At 51.8% G+C, this 16441-nt stretch overlaps 1 long non-coding RNA gene across 1 annotated transcript; it reads right to left on the minus strand.

Annotated features, from left to right (window-relative positions):
* Positions 1–13663: 13663 nt before the first annotated feature.
* On the minus strand, positions 13664–16223 carry LOC141976578 (uncharacterized). Its single transcript, XR_012636135.1, has 4 exons — positions 15805–16223; positions 15598–15679; positions 15187–15222; positions 13664–14057 (listed from the first exon to the last, which is right to left on the minus strand). It is a non-coding gene; the product is annotated as an uncharacterized LOC141976578 (long non-coding RNA).
* Between the last annotated feature and the right edge of the window lie 218 nt (positions 16224–16441).

Raw genomic sequence — 16441 nt, forward strand, 5'->3', positions numbered from 1 at the left:
GTATTTTCCACTGCATGCATCTGATGAAGTGAGCTGTAGCTCACGAAAGTTTATGCTCAAATAAATTTGTTAGTCTCTGAGGTGCCACAAGTACTCCTTTTCTTAGAACATACTTGGTGGCATTTGCCTCTGAATCAAAGCCAGCAGCAGAAATATGAGTTGGAATGAAGCACTGAAATCATTTTACAGTAGCTAAACATTGTGATTATCTAGTCTGATGCTCAGCACAGTCCAGAGAACTTCCCTGAAATAATTCCTAGAGCAGATCTGTTAGAAAAATGTCCAGTCTTGATTTAAAAATTGCCAGTGATGGAGAATCCACCGCAACCCTTGGTAACACGTGTCAATGGTAATTGATGGAGCTGTGGAAGCTAAAAAGAGGAGACCTTGAACATTCCTCCTAGAAATAATTAAGTGACTCATTAGCAGTTCTCAGTCCTCCCTTAAAGCCAAGCTAAACCCAGCCAGTTGTGTCCATACTCACAGAGCAGCCAGAGGCCCAGCGGCAGGAGCATTGGGAGAAGTGGTAAGAATCGCAGCAGCCCCTCAGGGATTCGGCAGAAGGGAAGGCCTGTCTCTCTCTGCTCCTCAGTGTCTCAGAGAGAGATGTCTCTGTGGCTCTCTGATCTGACCTCTCCCCTTCTGATCTGCAGGGAGCAGGGAGCATAGAAGCTGCAGGCGCTCTCTGATCTGCCACGTGCTCCCCGCGGTTCAGAGAGAAGAAAAGCCACAGACCTTTGGGAGACATGGCCGTGTCTGCTGCCGGCCTTGCTGCGCCAGAGGGACGCTGCTCTCCTAGCTCTTGTCACAGGCCTTACGCTGAACATTGTGGTTTTAACATTGAAACCAGACCCGAGCCAGGGTCACACCGGAGAGGAATGACAGCTGGGTGGTCACCTCTCCAGAGTTCAAGTTGCAGATGTGTCCCTGCTTAAAGCTGAATTTGGCACCTTTTTTAAACCCCTATGAAAAGTCAGAGTGGTCTGAAAATTGGTAAATCAGGTCAGGGACTGGGGTAGAGATTGTGAGAAAATTGGAAGGGAATTTAACAAGACATTCCTCAGATAGCATCCATTCCAAAGCTGCAAAGTCCTTCTAGCATCTACTAGACAAAAATTGTCAAAACCTTGAGTCTAGGGAGGGTCTGTGATGGTGAGAACTTCCACTGATGCCCATGGCCAAGCTCTCACTGGCAGCTGTCAGATCAGGCCCTTTCTTTGAAACTTAGCAGAAGCGTTCAGTGTCCCTTCAACTTCAGTAAAGTCTCACTTATGCTTAAATACTACACCCTGGGAAGCATTTCTTATTGGCATTGCACTGTGGGTTTAGCCACACATCCTTGTGTTTACAAGCTACTGAAGTCCTCTCCAATTGCTTGCCTACAGATTTAAAGTCTTTACGTGAAATGATCTTAGTGGCCTAGGAAAGAGAGAGCTCCCAAATCACTTCCCTTACGAATATGCACTTACCAGGGCAATTCTGGGCAACTGCACCTGTATTCTCCCACTGTGGTCCATTAAGAGCACCTGCTCTAGGCTTCTGACTCCTGAACCATCACCTTTCATGCATGGAGATCCCAGTGTCCCTCCTTGCTGCACAGTTCTCTGCCTACACTGTGCTACCCCCAGCAAGCCAGACTCCCTAAAAGGCCAATGTTTGAGCTCTGCTTTCTCTCCGAGGGCTATGGCCAGTGTCTCACCTGCAGTTACAAGTTGCCACACAGCTACTTCTAAACCACCACATTTATTCTGAAGCTGAAAGAGAGAAAACAGATTAAAACAATCTATGAACCTACACACAGGCTAAAAAGTTTAACAGAGATCAACCCCAGCTCCAAGCTAAGAAGAATATTACCAACCACCTAACTAGGGTGCTGATGGTGACTATGAAATGTTCCAGGAGATTACAGAAGGTATAAACATAGTAAACTCAATAATAATGGGGGATTTCAACTTTCCCATATTGACTGGGTGCATGTCACCTCAGAACAGGATGCAGAGATATAGTTTCTTGATACCATAAATGACTGCTTCTTGTAGCAGCTAGTTCTGGAAATCACAAGGGGAGAGGCAATTCCTGATTTTGTCCTAAATGAAGAACAGGACCTATTACACTAGGGGACTACAGCTGAACTGCTTGGTAATAGCAACCATAATATAATTCAATTTAACATTCTTGTGTGTTGTGGGGCAGAGGGGGACACCAAAGAAACCCACCACAGTAGCATTTAACTTCAGAAAGGGGAACAATACAAAAATGAGGGAGCTAGTTAAAGGGAAATTAAAATATACAGTCGCAAATGTGAAATGCCTGCAAGCTGCATGGAAACTATGTAAAAACACTGTAATAGAGGCTCAAATTCAATGTATACACCAAATTAAAAAAAAAACATAGTAAGACCACCAGAAAAGTGCCACCATGGCCAAACAAAGTAAAAGAAATGGCTAGAGGCAAAAAGACATCCTTTAAAAATTGGAAGTTCAATCCTACTGAGGAAAAGAGAAAGGAGCATAAACACGGGCAGGTCAAGTGTAAGAGTAGAATTAGATAGGCCAATAAAGAATCTGAAGAGCAACTATCCAAAGATTCAAAACCTAGCAGCAATTAAGATTCCCACATCTGAGCCATTATTTTTCGGGGACAAATCTGAGGAACTGTCCCAGATGGAAGTGTCACTAGAGGAGGTATTGGAACAAATGGATAAATTAAAGAGTAACAAATCACCAGGACCAGATGATTTCACCCAAAAGTTCGGAAGTAACTCAAATGTGAAACTGCAGAACTACTAAGTGTGATCTGTAACCTGTCATTTAAATCAGCTTCTGTACCAGATGACTAGAGGATAGCTAATGTGATGCCAATTTTTTAAAAAAAGGCTTCAGAGCCAATACTGGCAATTACAGGCTGGTAAGCCTAATTTCACTACCAGGGAAATTGGTTGAAACTATAGTAAAGAACAGAATTGTCAGACAAGTAGACAAACACGATTTGTTGGAGAAGAGTCAACATGGCTTTTGCAAAGGGAAATAGTGCCTCATTAGTCTATTAGAATTCTTTGAGGGGTCAAGAAAAATGTGTACAAGGGGGATCCAGTGGATATAATGTACTTGAAGTTTCAGAAAACTTTTGATAAGGTCCCTCATCAAAGGCACTTAAGCAAAGTGAGTGATCATGGGATAAGAGGGAAAGTCCTCTCATGGATCAGGAATTGGTGAGAAGATAGGAAACAAAGGAATGGAGAGACATAAATAGAGGTGTTCCCCTGGGATTGGTACTGGGACCAGTGCTGTTCAACATATTCATAAATGATCTAGAAAAGGGGGTGAACTGTGAGGTGGCATAATTTGCAGACAATACAAAATTACTCCAGATCGGGAAATCCAAAGCAGACTGCGAAGTGTTACAAAGGGATCTCACAAAACTGGGAGACTGGGCAAAAAAATGGAAGATAAAATTCATTGTTGATAATTGCAAAGTAATTCACATTGGAAAACTAATACCAACTATACATACAAAATGATGGAGTCTAAATTAGTCTAAATTAGAAAAAGATCTTGGAGACATTGTGGATGGTTCTCTGAAAACATCTGCTCAGTGTGCAGCAGCAGTCAAAAAGGTGACCAGAATGTTGAGAACTACCAGGGAAAATATCATAATGCCTGGATATAAATCCAACGTACGCTCACATATTGAATACTGCGTGCAGTTCTGGTCCTCCCATCGCAAAAAAAGATCTTTTAGAATTGGAAAAAGTACAAAAAAAGGACAACAAAAATTATTAAGAGTGTAGAACAGCTTTCATATGGGGAGAGATTAAAACGACTGGGCCTTTTCAGCTTAGACAAGAGAAGACTGAGAAGGGATCTGATAAAGGTCTATAAAATCATGACTAGTGTGGAGAAAGTGAATAAGGAAATGTTATTTATTCCTTCAAATGGCACAAGAACCAGGGACCACTCAATGAAATTAATAGGCAACAGGTTTAAACCAAACAAAAGGAAGTACGTCTTCACACAGCACACAGTTGGTCAGTGGAACTCGTTGCCAGGGGTGTTGTGAAGGCCAAAAGTATAATGGGTTTCAAAGAATCATTAAATAAGTTCCTGGAGGATCGGTCCATCAATATTAGCCAAGATGGTCAGGGATGAAACCCGATGCTCTGTGTCTCACTAGCTTCTCACCGCCAGCAGATGGGAGTGGACGACAGGGGACGTATCACTCACAAATTGCCTGCTCTGTTCAGAAGACAGGACACTGGGCTAGATGGAGCATTGTTCTGACCCAGTCTGGCTGTTCTCATGTTCTGATGTTCACCTCAGGCTGTGGAAGGTGTCAGTGCTTCCAAACTCACAACTGGATTTTCCCTGAGGTTACGAATTTTTGACTGTTTCATAACCAGAACCTAGACCGGGCAGATCAGCCTGTTTCTTTATGCAGATTGGGCCTTCGATTTCAGATTTCAGTAACAGATAATCAGTATATAATCATCTTCTCCTCAGCACGTAGATGCCCCTTTCCCACTCCTCATCATCTGCTGACTCTAGTGCCCATTATATAATATAGCCGCCTGTTACAACGTCCGGTTCCCTATGCTTTGGGGTTATGTATCTCCTGCCACCACCAAGCTTCACAAGTGGAAATTTTACTTGTGTCTTCCCCCACTGTTCTACCTTATCCAAGATCCCTACCTCCAGGAGTGGGATACTCGCTGATGAACACGGTAGGTGCTCTTCAAAGCCCGGGCAGGAACAGACAGTCACCATAATGCTACTCTGGGCTTGTTTAATGAACTCTTACTTTATTACTTTCACATAAAGCCAGGAGTGAACTCAGTGACTGTCTATCTAGAGGTGCCCTCTTTACCCTCTTGAACACGGGAAAGTCTCACTGCAGATCCCAGGCCAGACGTCCTTCTCAGATACTCCTGGGTCTTACGTCCTCAGAACTTGGTCTCAGTGCCGCCTTCCTAGTTGCCTGGACCATACAGCCCCCCATGGACTAGTCTCTGGTGTCTTGAGCGTCTCTTCCTGGCACCTTCAACCAGGCCCCAGAAAAAAACCATCTCTAGCCATCAACCCTCAACTCTCTCTTTGCACATTCCTCGCCCACCTGCTGGAACTGGCATGAACGTGCTACGGGGGCTCCTAGCAACCCAATCGACCTTTCCAGAGTCATCAGATATTAAATTGCTGTCTCTTGTCCAAACCCAGGTTTTACTTCCCACAGCTCCAGCCCCAGTAACATGAATTCACCACATTATGTGTCTGTCAGGCTTGTCAGTTCTGTGGCTGGCTTGCCCGGGTTGCCCGACTGAGGCTTCTTTCCTCTCTGGAGCGGGGAGACGGCATTCTGGCTTGGCCGTGTCTAGTTAGGTGCCCGCACCGCTGTAGCATCTCAGCTCCCCCCAATCATACCTGGATTTCTCCCTCCCCACACCTCTGGCAGGCAGGGGAGAATTATTCCCATTTTATCAGGCCCAAGAAGATGACGCCACTTGCCCCAGTTCCCCCCGTCGGTAGCTGACTCTAGCAGGAATTCTCCCCCATGACAGGGGAACACAACACCTGCTCTGGGGGTGTCTGCAGAGAAGCTGCTTTAGCGGCATAGAACAGGGGAGGACACACTTGTGAGAGCTGCTTCTGGATCAGTCACTGACAAAACACGCTGGTAACGCAGGGTTCAGGGGCCCGGCGATAGCTCCTGCCCTGCCAGGGCACTGAGTCCAGCACAGCTCAGATTGTGAACCCCAGGAAATGCAAGGTTAAGGTTAACGCCCACGCACCTCACCTCTGCTCCCCTGGAGCTGGCAGCAGCCACTGGGAACCATGGGTCTGTGCTCCGGCTGTGTTCCCTGCGCTAGGTGCGGCTGTGTGAATGGTGGAGGGGTTTGTCTGAGAAGCGTGGCAAGGCTGTGATGGGCTCGGAGTCCACGGGGGACGGGTGGCGAGCGAAGGCCCAAGAGGTGTTTGTACTTGAGAGACCCAGTTTGCCCTGTGCAGCGCTGCGCTCTGCAGGCTGTGCCAGTCGCTGGGCTCGGGGGTGTTCTCGGCCCGGGGACTGTCAGCAGGGAGGTGGGGGTGGGGCTGCTCTGTGGGTTTGCTGAAGGGCGAGGGAAAGTCGAGCATTAAATGGCATCGTGCGTGTAGGAGTGAGGGGCTGGGGGAAGGGGTGTAAATGTAGCAGAGGCGGAGTTCTTGGGGTGGAGCAGGCTGGGTCTGTGAGCGGAGAGCGGGTGCCTCTAGCTCCTGTTTGCTACAGTGCGAAGGCAGAGCCTGGGCGTATTGGGGCATCGATCAATGAGGGCAGAGTTAAGGTTGCACAGGCCTGACCCTTCCCTCGGTTTCCTGGTTTTAGGAAGCCTGAGTGTGAAATACCTGAACTCGGAATGTTCTGGGTTTCAGACGTGTGAGTTTGGCTGGTCTCAGCCTTCTGGACGGGAGCGAGATACCCCGGGGCAGCCTCGACTCTGTGATAATGAAACTATTTGTCAGAGTGTGTGTGTGTGTGTGTGTGTGTGTGAGACCGGGGGCGGGGGGAGCGGGGAGGAGGGAAAGTGGAGGGGGGGAGAGAGAGAGAGAGAGAGAATGTGTGCGTGTGAGAAAGAGGGAGAGTGTGTGTGTGAGTGTGTGTGCGTGTGTGAGAGAGAGAGAGAGATCAGGCCCTGTCCCCCTCGATCAGAGATGTTCATGACTCTCTGTATCTGGGAGTCTCTGCGGCGCCCGTGGGGATGAGAAAACGCTGCTTGAACCGAGTCTGTGTAACCCCAAAGTTTCCGTGGGGCCCCAGTGGACTCGGGGAGGCAATGGCCACATGTGTGTCTCACCGTAATGCCTGGCCCCAGGTGATGCTGTACGACGCTCCCAGGAGGCAGGCTGGGCAGAGAGAAGGCAAATCACTTCATTCACTGCAGAGGAGCCAGCTCAGACCCAGCCTGCCAGAGACTCCTTGGGACCAGGTCTTTAAAGTGACTCAGGCACCTAACTCTCATTGACATCCAAGGGAGTTAGGCACTTCAATACCGTCAAAAATCTGCCGCCTTGTTCACCCTGGACATGCTCAGAGTCTCAGCCCAGACCTCAGCACATCCCCCCGATAGCAACATTCAAGCGTGTCGCTGGCACAGCTACGCCCACGCAGGCATCCCCGCGCTGCCCCTCTCCCCACCCCCACCATCAGGCCGGCACCAGAGAGACTTGGCTCAGCATCTGCTTCCTGGGCCCTCAGTAAATGTAGGAGCCATTTGGGTCCACATTTTGAACCCATTTGGGACCCTGCATTTGCATTTCCCACAAACAGGTGTGCATGTCAGGTGTCCCTCCGCATGAACAGTCTCCGAGGGCTGGGAACTTCAGCCAGGAAGGTTCTGCCATAACGAGAACAACGGGCTGTGACGCGAAGTCTAACCTCGGCCACACCCAAGAAGAGTCGGAGCTTCCCCCGTGTCATCGATTGACCCAAACGCTGGTTCTTGCTGGCTGGTTAACAGGCTCCATCACCATCTCCTTCCCTGGGGCTCCAATCAGGCTGGCAGCGAGTGTGGGGCTCATGCAGGCTTGTGGGGCACTGGGAATCTTGTGGGGAAGTGAGAGGGAATCCCAGTGACCAGCTCAAATGCAGCTGCTGCCCACCCCTTCCCCAGTAGCTCCCTGAGCGCTGGGCAGGGAAGCATTCCCCAGCAATGGGCTGGGGACAGCCCTGGGCATACTGTGTTATCTGCCGGTCCCCATATCTGCAAGGAGAGCTGGGGGAGTTCCCTGCTGTTGAGCCCCCCTGCTCAGATGCTGCTCACTCCCCAGTCTGAGCCCCTGGTCTTTGGGGTTATAAAATGCTGGGGAAGGGCAGGGGCTCAGGCTCCAGGTGAGTGAGCTCTGGGGCCTGGCAGGTGGAGCCAGTGAGTGGTCTCAGCACAGATCTTGGTAGCAGGTGTGGGAGATGGAAGCTCTGAGTTGGCAGGGAGGCTGGGTTAGATCCTGCACCCCCAACCAGTCCCTGCACTGGCTTTGTGGGGAGAACAACCCCCATCCCACGTGGGACTATTCACAGAGTGTCGCCCTTACCCAGTGCTACGGAGCCGTCCGGGTGTCCCGCATTTGAGAGCGACCCTTTCCTACCACCGCGTACGTCACTGCAACATCCCCGTCCATTCTGGGCTGCTGGGACATCAATACATTTACACAGTTAAACATTTACACCCTGCTTCCAGTCTGAATTTGTCTACAAGGGAACACCAGGGAGGGAGCCCTGAGCAGGACCCAGGGACATGGTGAAGGGGAGGGGGAGGAACAGCTCCTCCTTAGACCTGGGGCAAGGGAGCGCCATGCTCAGGAGGGTGCTGGAGCACAGGTCTTAACTTTAACCACCTGCCTCAGTCCTATTGGAATCAATGGAAGGGATGCAAGCGCTTGAAGTCTCCATAGGATCAAGGGCTCCCATCAGCTGGGGCTTCCGGGGATGAGACAAGCCATGGGTCAGTTTGGGAAACTCCCCCAGCTGAGCTGGGATGTCATCAGGGACCCACAGACAAACCCTTCTCCTTTCTTCTATTGCATGTATGGGGCCAGATCCCCAGCTGGTGTAAATCAGCATCACTCCATTGCTGTCACAGGCGTGAGGCTGATTTACACTCACTGGGGATTTGGTTCATTGACATCAATGAAGCTACAGCTGATTTACACCAGTGTGGGATCTGATCCCATTGACTCCAATGGAGCTACAGTGATATGAAACTGACTGGAGAATTAAACTCAGATTCTTCAATTCTTTCTTCCTTCATGCCAGGACGGTTACTATTTATTCCCCAGGGCTAGGGTCACCCCACAGCGACCCTCACTACTGGCCAGACCAGGGGTGCTGGCACTGGGATCAGCCCAGGGGGTTCCCAGGTTTAGCTGTAACTCCTGGTGCCTCTTTCCATGGGAACGTTCTGCCCAAACCTGGCAAACTGCGGGCACCGGCACGGCGACTCACCTGGTCAGCACGGGCTCCAGTGACCACGGTGTCTGGGGGAGAGAACTGAAGTCAGTGCATCCTCACCAGCCGCCCCATGCCCCGGAGAGACACTGCCCCATGTCCCCCAGGGCCCCAGACTCTGACCCCAGCAGGGCCTATTGAGGAGAGACAGCGGCGGGCACCGCAGTCTGAGCACTAACGGGCTGGCTGGCCCAATGGACACTGGGTACCCAGCTTGCTGCCCGTGTTGGATAGGGTTGCCAGGTGTCTGGTTTTCACTTGGAACGCCCGGTTGGAAAGGGACCCTGGTGGCTTCAGTCAGCACTGCTGACCAGGACATTATAAGTCTGGTCAGTGGCACAGCAGGGCTAAGGCAGGCTCCCTACCTGCCCTGGCTCCGTGCAGCATCTGGAAGCAGCGGCATGTCCCCCCTATGACTCCTATGCATAGGGGCAGCCAGGGGGCTCCGCACGCTGCCCCTGCCCCAAGTGCCAGCTCTGAAGCTCCCATTGGCTGGGAAGCGCAGCCAGTGGGAGTTGTGGGGGTGGCACCTGCAGACGGGACAGTGCACAGAGCCACCTGGCAGTGCCTCCACATAGGAGCTGGAGTGGGGACATGCCACTGCTTCCGGGATCTACTTGAAGTAAGCGCCACCTGAAATCTGCATCCCTGCCCCTCTGCAAGCCCCAACCCTCTGCCCCAGCCCAGAGCCCCCTCCCATACTCTGAACCCCTCGGATCCACCCCCCAGCCCGGAGCCCCCTCCTGCAACCCTAAACCCTCATCCCCTGCCCCACCCCAGAGCCCACATGCCCTGCCAGAGCCTTCACCCCTCTCACATCCCAATGCACTGCCTCAGCCCAGAGACCCCCACTCCACCATGAACTCCTCATTTCTGGCCCCACCTTGAAGCCCGCAACCCCCAGCCGGAGCCCTCACCCCCACCCCAATCCCCCTGAGCCAGACCAGTGAAAATGAGCTAGTGAGTGAGGGTGGGGAGAGCGACAGAGGGAGCGGGAATGGACTGAGCGGGGGCGGAGCCTCGGAGAAGGGGCAGGGCCTCAGAGGAGGGGCAGAGCAGGGGTGGGGCAAGGGTGTTCAGTTTTGTGTGAGTAGAAACTTGGCAACCCTAATGTTGGGGGAGAGGAGAGGAGAACTGGGCCAGGCCCCATGGATGCTGGGTGCCCAGACTGCTCCCCATATCAGCAGGGTGAGAACTGGGACAGGTCCCATGGACACTGGCTGACCACAGATAACGGGGCGATGCTGTTTGTTCCTGTCATGTGTCTCCTTTCTCCCCACACAGGGAGGTGTCTGCCCAAGCCCCTGCGCCCACCCTGCAGTTTGTGGCAGAAGCTGCCAGGCTCCAGCCAGTCCCGTTCCTGCCCATGGCCGACGGCTCCTGTCACCTTGTCATTGGGCTGGGCAGAGGCTGAGGAGACAGGGAGAACAGTCCCCATGAGGACAGGACTCTCTGGCCTGGCTACCCAGGGCCCCTTCTGGCCCCAACACCCCGGACTCTGACACCAGCCAACAGACGGACAAAAGGCAGGAGCCGAACTCCCCCCAGGGCAGTGCCGGAACAACAGGCTCTTACACTGGATCTGATCTTCAGCAGCCGGGCTGCTCCGCTCTGGGCCGGGTTCCCTGTGTGGAACGAGAGCTGCGTCAGTCCCACGTGCGGCAGCTGGTGCTGGGGCCCTGCTGCCGTGAGTGATGGGGCAGCAGCACCATCGCCATCACTAGGGCGGGGGGGTTAGGAGGCTTCCAGACAAGGGTCAGGCCCCGCAGAACCCCAGGAGAATTTGCATTGTGGGTAGCCGGGGGGTACGGCCCAGGTCAGCTCCCCAGGGTGGAGTCCCAGACAGGGCAGCAATGGTCCCCCCCAGACCTGGGCATCACCTGGGGAGCAGCCCCAGAATGGAGCTGGGGGTCAGGGCGAGGTTCCCTCCTCCCTGTGAGTCCTGCAGCGCGACACAACTACCGAGAGAAAGAAAAGAGCGTCAGGGAAGCTCAGCGCACGTCACGGGCTGGGGCGACTGTCGGGGCCTGGCGGTGTGCACCTCTGCCCCCGATGTGCTGCACCTCCCCCTGGTCTGTGGGGTCTAGCTACCCACAGAGCCCTGCAGCCGCAGATCCACGGAGGCAGCACAGGGCAGTGGTTAGTGCCGGGGACAGACGCCCAGAGACCTCAGTGCTGGGCGATCTCAGACCAGTCAGTTCTGCTCCCCGTGCCTCAGCCAGGTTACAGCTGGGTTAGAGCCTTTCACTGCCATTGAAGTGAGATTTAAGATTTCAGAGCGATGCTCTGGAACAGCCGCCCATCTCAGCTCATGCTCCACCCCACTGGCACCTACCTGTCTTCATGAGAAAACAGCCCAGCAATGCCAGAGCCAGGCCGGCCATGATGGCGAGTCCCACAATGGGTCCCAGTCCTAGAAAACCATTGGAAGAGCCGGGAACAGAGAGAAAAGCAAGGGATTAGGCTGGGGCAGAGGAGCCCAGGGACTGAAGTGGGTGGGGCTGGGAGCATCCAGAACACAGAGGCAACACAAAAGGGATCGAGGATGAAGGGTGAACCCCAGGGGTGGGGATACAGGATGGGGGAGGGGGGTGAGCCCCAGGGGCAGGGATCCAGGACCAGGGATGAGCCCCACGGGCCAGGGACACTCGAACCAAGACCCCTCCTCCCTTTATGGGATCTCATTAATTAGATCTCTTACAGGGCACCAAATTTCTCCATCCTGGTTCTGCTTTGATTCAAGGTTCCCACAGGCCTCCTTCTGTGGCCTGCGGAAGCTGCCTGTAACTTTCCCCCTTAGGAGAGGAATATCACAGCCCCCTTTCTGGGCTCTGAGCTGACATCTTGGGGAGGGAGTTCCCCTCCTGGGAGTCAGGAGTCCCACAGCCCTCGTTCCCAGGGCTGCAAGGGATCATTGAGGCCAACTTCAGCCCTCGCTCAGCTTCTCTGCGCCAGTCCCTTTTAACCCAGGCCGACCATCTAGGATGACCAGATAGCAAGTGTGAAAAATGGGGACACATTTTTCCCCCGTTGGGGGGGCGGGGGAGAAAATTGGCGTATATAAAACAAAGCTCCAAATATCAGGATGGTCCTGATAATATCAGGACTTCTGGTCACCCCACATCCATCCATCTTCTCCTCCCGCCTTTGACTCCCTGGAGGCTTCTGTTATCCCAAGCCTGGACTGACTTAGCCACATAGCCGACCTGGCACAGGGCTGTGATAATGTTCCCTAGCAGGGGAGAAGTGCAGAGAGGGGCAGGACCAGTCACCTCATCACGGGGCCAGTCGCCCTGGGACACCTGGGCTGCCATCACATTTCACAGTGACATAACAAGTTGGCTTTAGCCATCTCCTTGTGAAATACCCTATTGCTCCTCATGGATTCTTACCCTGCAGCCCCTGCCCATCCAGGTGCCTACAGCAGGGTAATGGTCTCGCCACTGAGAGTGGTGGGTGCTCTCCTGTAATTTCAGATCAGCTCCCCCCCTCCCCCCACACACACAGGGAAATCCCGCAGCCAAACCCTTTATCTTGGGGACATGCCTCCCCTCCAGAGGTGTCACTCCCCGAAGGGCTGGGTCCATCTGTGGGGCAGACACAGAGCGATCACAGATCCCCTCAAACAGCTGATACCCCAATGTAGCATGGCAATGATTGCCAGTGAAATACGTGCGACCAACTCTGGAGCCATCACACAGGGACATGGGAACATTCGATTAACAAAGTAATAAAGCACTCAGTAGAGTGGATAAAGCACTGGACTTGTACTCAGGAAACCCGGGTCCTATTTCAAGTTCTGCGGCTGGGTAACCTCGGGTAAATCATTTCCTCGCCCCATGCCTCAGTTTCCCCATCCGTACAATGGGGATGATGATGCTACTGACCTACTCGGTAAAGGGCTTTGCGATCTATTCATTGAAAGAATTGATCGGCCTGATTACAGCGCTGCGGGTGTGACATTTTTCACAGCCCTGCACGGCATAGCTAGGTCAGTCTAATATTTCAGCTTATACCGGGCCTCGAACTGCACTTGGGTCTGGGTTGATTTTCAAATGTTAAAAAAAGTGGCATGGAAACCCCAGTTTCACAAAAAAAATTCAGACTATTGATGTTTCTGTTTTACAGGATTCAAATAGAGTAATTAAAACAAATATTTCAGTACGTATGCAATACTGACACCTCGGTGGGTCGTCACCAGTGGGGCTTAAATGTGGGACCTCTTGATCTTAATGCATGAGCATGTACTGCCCTAGCTGAAAAGATAAAAGCTTGTTTACCTGCGAGGCACTAGGCTCCTCACGGTCTCGCTGGCGTGTCCACCACTAGAGGGGGACAAAGTGCCAGACCGGGCAGGCAGGGCTTACACATATTTGTTCAAATCATAGAATCATAGAATCATAGAATATCAGGGTTGGAAGGGACCTCAGGAGGTCATCTAGTCCAACCCCCTGCTCAAAGCAGGACCAATCCCCAACTAAATCATAAATAAATAAATGCTGAATGCTTGATTTTGCATTTCCCCCCCTTTTTCTCTTTCCCCCATTTTTGGTTTTGCATTTTCCCCCATTCCCCCCCCCCATTTTTCTAATTTCAAACTTTTTCTCTTCTTTCCCCCCCTCCCCCTTTTTGCCATAGAGTGTGATAATATAAACCATGGCCAGGGTAGGATTTTTGCTTTTCTCCTCTGCTTTTTCTGGGTCCCCCCCCACACACTTCTGCTCTGTAACTTTTCAGAATGGCTCCATGTTTGGAATAATTACCCAGGGGCCAAAGGGAAAATGAGAGTTGGGCCCAGACCCTCCAAGGTATTTAGGCACCTAACTCCCACTGAAATCACTGGGCCCTTAGCGACCACCTGTGCAGATAACCCCCTCAGCGTAGCTTCAGATATAGCGGGGGGAAGAGTGTTTCTGTCGGTGTAGCTAACACTGTCTGGGGACATGGTTTCCTCCACAGGGAGAACAACTGCTTCCGTCGGTGTACGCTGTGTGTCCACGCGGAGACTATGTTGGTAACGGTTCTGCAGTGTAGCCAGAGCCACGCTTTCGTTTTCCCGTTCAGTGAGTTTGCCGGCGTTGGAGATGCTTTGAAAAGTTACAGAGCAGAAAAAAGAGAAAAATAAAAAGGTAAAAATGAAAACAAAAAACCACCCCGGTCATCATTCATTCTGCTGCACTCGGGCAAAAAAAGGGGAATGGGGAGGCAGGGGCAGGGGAAAGAAATTTCAAAAAAAGCTGTGATTTTTTAAAATGGAAATAAAAAAAATTTCCGTTAGGAATGAAACATTTTTGGCTATTTTGGAAAGTTCTCATTTAAAGCAAAATAAAAATGTCAAAAATAACATTTTTCAGTGAAATTTTTTTTTATTAAATCCTATTTTTTTGGTGGAATGTTTTTCAGGCGACATACTTCCAGCAATTCTAATTTGGCATCGGTTAGTTCACAGCTTTGTTTTCTGAACTCCAGCAAAGCACGTGCAGGAGCAGCTGAATCGCAGCCAAACCGACAAGAATCACACCTGCCACTAGCACCTGTGCAGCAACCACGCTCCGGGCACAAAGGTTCCTCTATTTACCTGCTACGCCCCCAAAACCCCTTCGCCCTGGGACAGAGGCAAGCATGGAAAACGTCCGCACAAGAGATGGAAGTTTCCCAGAGTGAGGAGTGACTGATGACAGGGGGTTATAACGGAAAGTGATTTCCCCGATTCACCCTTGTGTGATGCCAGCTTGACACCAGGGCAACACACTGATTGCAACAGATGACTGCGATGGAGTGACACCGATGGCAATCTGTGAGTGCACAGAGGTGAGCTGAGCCCCCCGACTCTAGCTGGTGCTGCATTAACGGCCACTATCTGAATCCTCGTCACTTGGGCTGAGATTCTGTGCGAGGGCCAGGACAGGGAACCAGCTCAGTCCCTCTTTGCCCCTCTGCCCAGCAGGGTCTTCACCCCTTGTTAACACTAGCTGAGAGCATTACTGGCCACGAGCACATACCAGGGCTCACTGGGGAGCAGATGGTGGCATGTGGGGCTGCCTGGACATTTTACATTCCCCACATGGAGGTGAGCCCGTGGCCTCCTGCCCACCCAGGCACCTGTGGTGGGGTGAAGTCTCCCCTCTGAGATTGGCATGTGCTCCCCCCTCATCCCAGCCTAGCCCTCCAGCTTTCCTACAGGGAAATCCCACAGCACAGAGCAAACCCATTTACCTTGGGGCGATGCGTCCCCTCCAGAGCCATCACCACCTGTGGGGCAGATACAAAGGGATCACAGATCACTTCAAACAGCCAAAAGCCTCATACAAAGGAGGGCTAGAAGACCAACCTCAAGCAGATTTTTCTCAACTTTTTGATTCACTGAAAATTTCGTGAAAAAAAATTGTTTTCAAGTCAATCTGAAACAAGTTTCCCCACCCTCAGATTTTGTGAAATAGCCAGTGAACCAAAAAAATCAGCTCGTCTTTTGCTGCTCTGTTCCGTACTTGTATTTCATGAAGGTTTTAGTAAAGTAGACCATGATGACACTAATCCTGCCAAATATCTGTGTATCACACGCTGCCCTTCAGAGAAGATTGCGATATTTTGTCTTTTAATTAGTGGGAAAAAACAGCTGTTCCTCACCATGAAACTCAGCAATGGCTAAGAGGATGGTTCTTCCTCACCCAAAATCATGTAAACATTGCCCCAAGGACAGAGTTCTCACCTGGGAAATGTCAGAGAAGGAGAGGGAAGTTTTACATATTAACTCTAGATATCATGGTGTGACCCCAGCCAGTCCCAGCTCCCTGACCCCTCTGCACCAAGCCCACCATTAGTGCATTGCATTACCATCCACATGCAGGTCCCAGGGGTCACTGGAGAGAGAATTGTTCTCCTGGTTATTGTCATCCTTGAACTGGTAGCGGCAGGAAAAGGTCCCTGCACTCTCCCTGGACACTGTATAGGGTGAGTCGTAGACGAGTTTGTTTCCTTCCTTGGGCTGGACAGAAATCTCCTTCCCATTTTGCAGAAGACAATGCGGGTCATGGGGGCGTCCAAAGGGACTAAACACGACAGCACGGCCGTGTCCCCTTGGTGGGCAGACAGCCTGTCCAGGAACAGCCGCGGGGCGGAGAGAGTGCCTGGGGAGCAAACACATCAGTGTTAAACACCTGGGGCCAGATCCCCCGCTGGTGTCAATCAGCAAAGCTGCATTCACTCCTTTGGAGAGGGGCCAATCAACACCAGCTGGGGAATCTGGCTCCATTGACTCCAATGCAATGCTGATTTACACCAGCTGGGATCTGGCCCCTTGGTGGTGTCACTCCCTGAGGCTGTGGTGTCTGGAGGAAAGGACAGGATGCACTGGGAGTGTGCAGAGATTTTAGCCTTTGTTTGTCCCACTTTGGGGCCTGATGTCTCTGTGCAGGCTTCCCTTCCATGCCAGTGCAGTGCTATGGATTACAAGGGTTCGGCCAGGAGACAG

The sequence above is a fragment of the Natator depressus genome, chromosome 23 (assembly GCF_965152275.1).
Source record: "Natator depressus isolate rNatDep1 chromosome 23, rNatDep2.hap1, whole genome shotgun sequence".
NCBI classification, from domain to species: Eukaryota; Metazoa; Chordata; order Testudines; family Cheloniidae; genus Natator; species Natator depressus.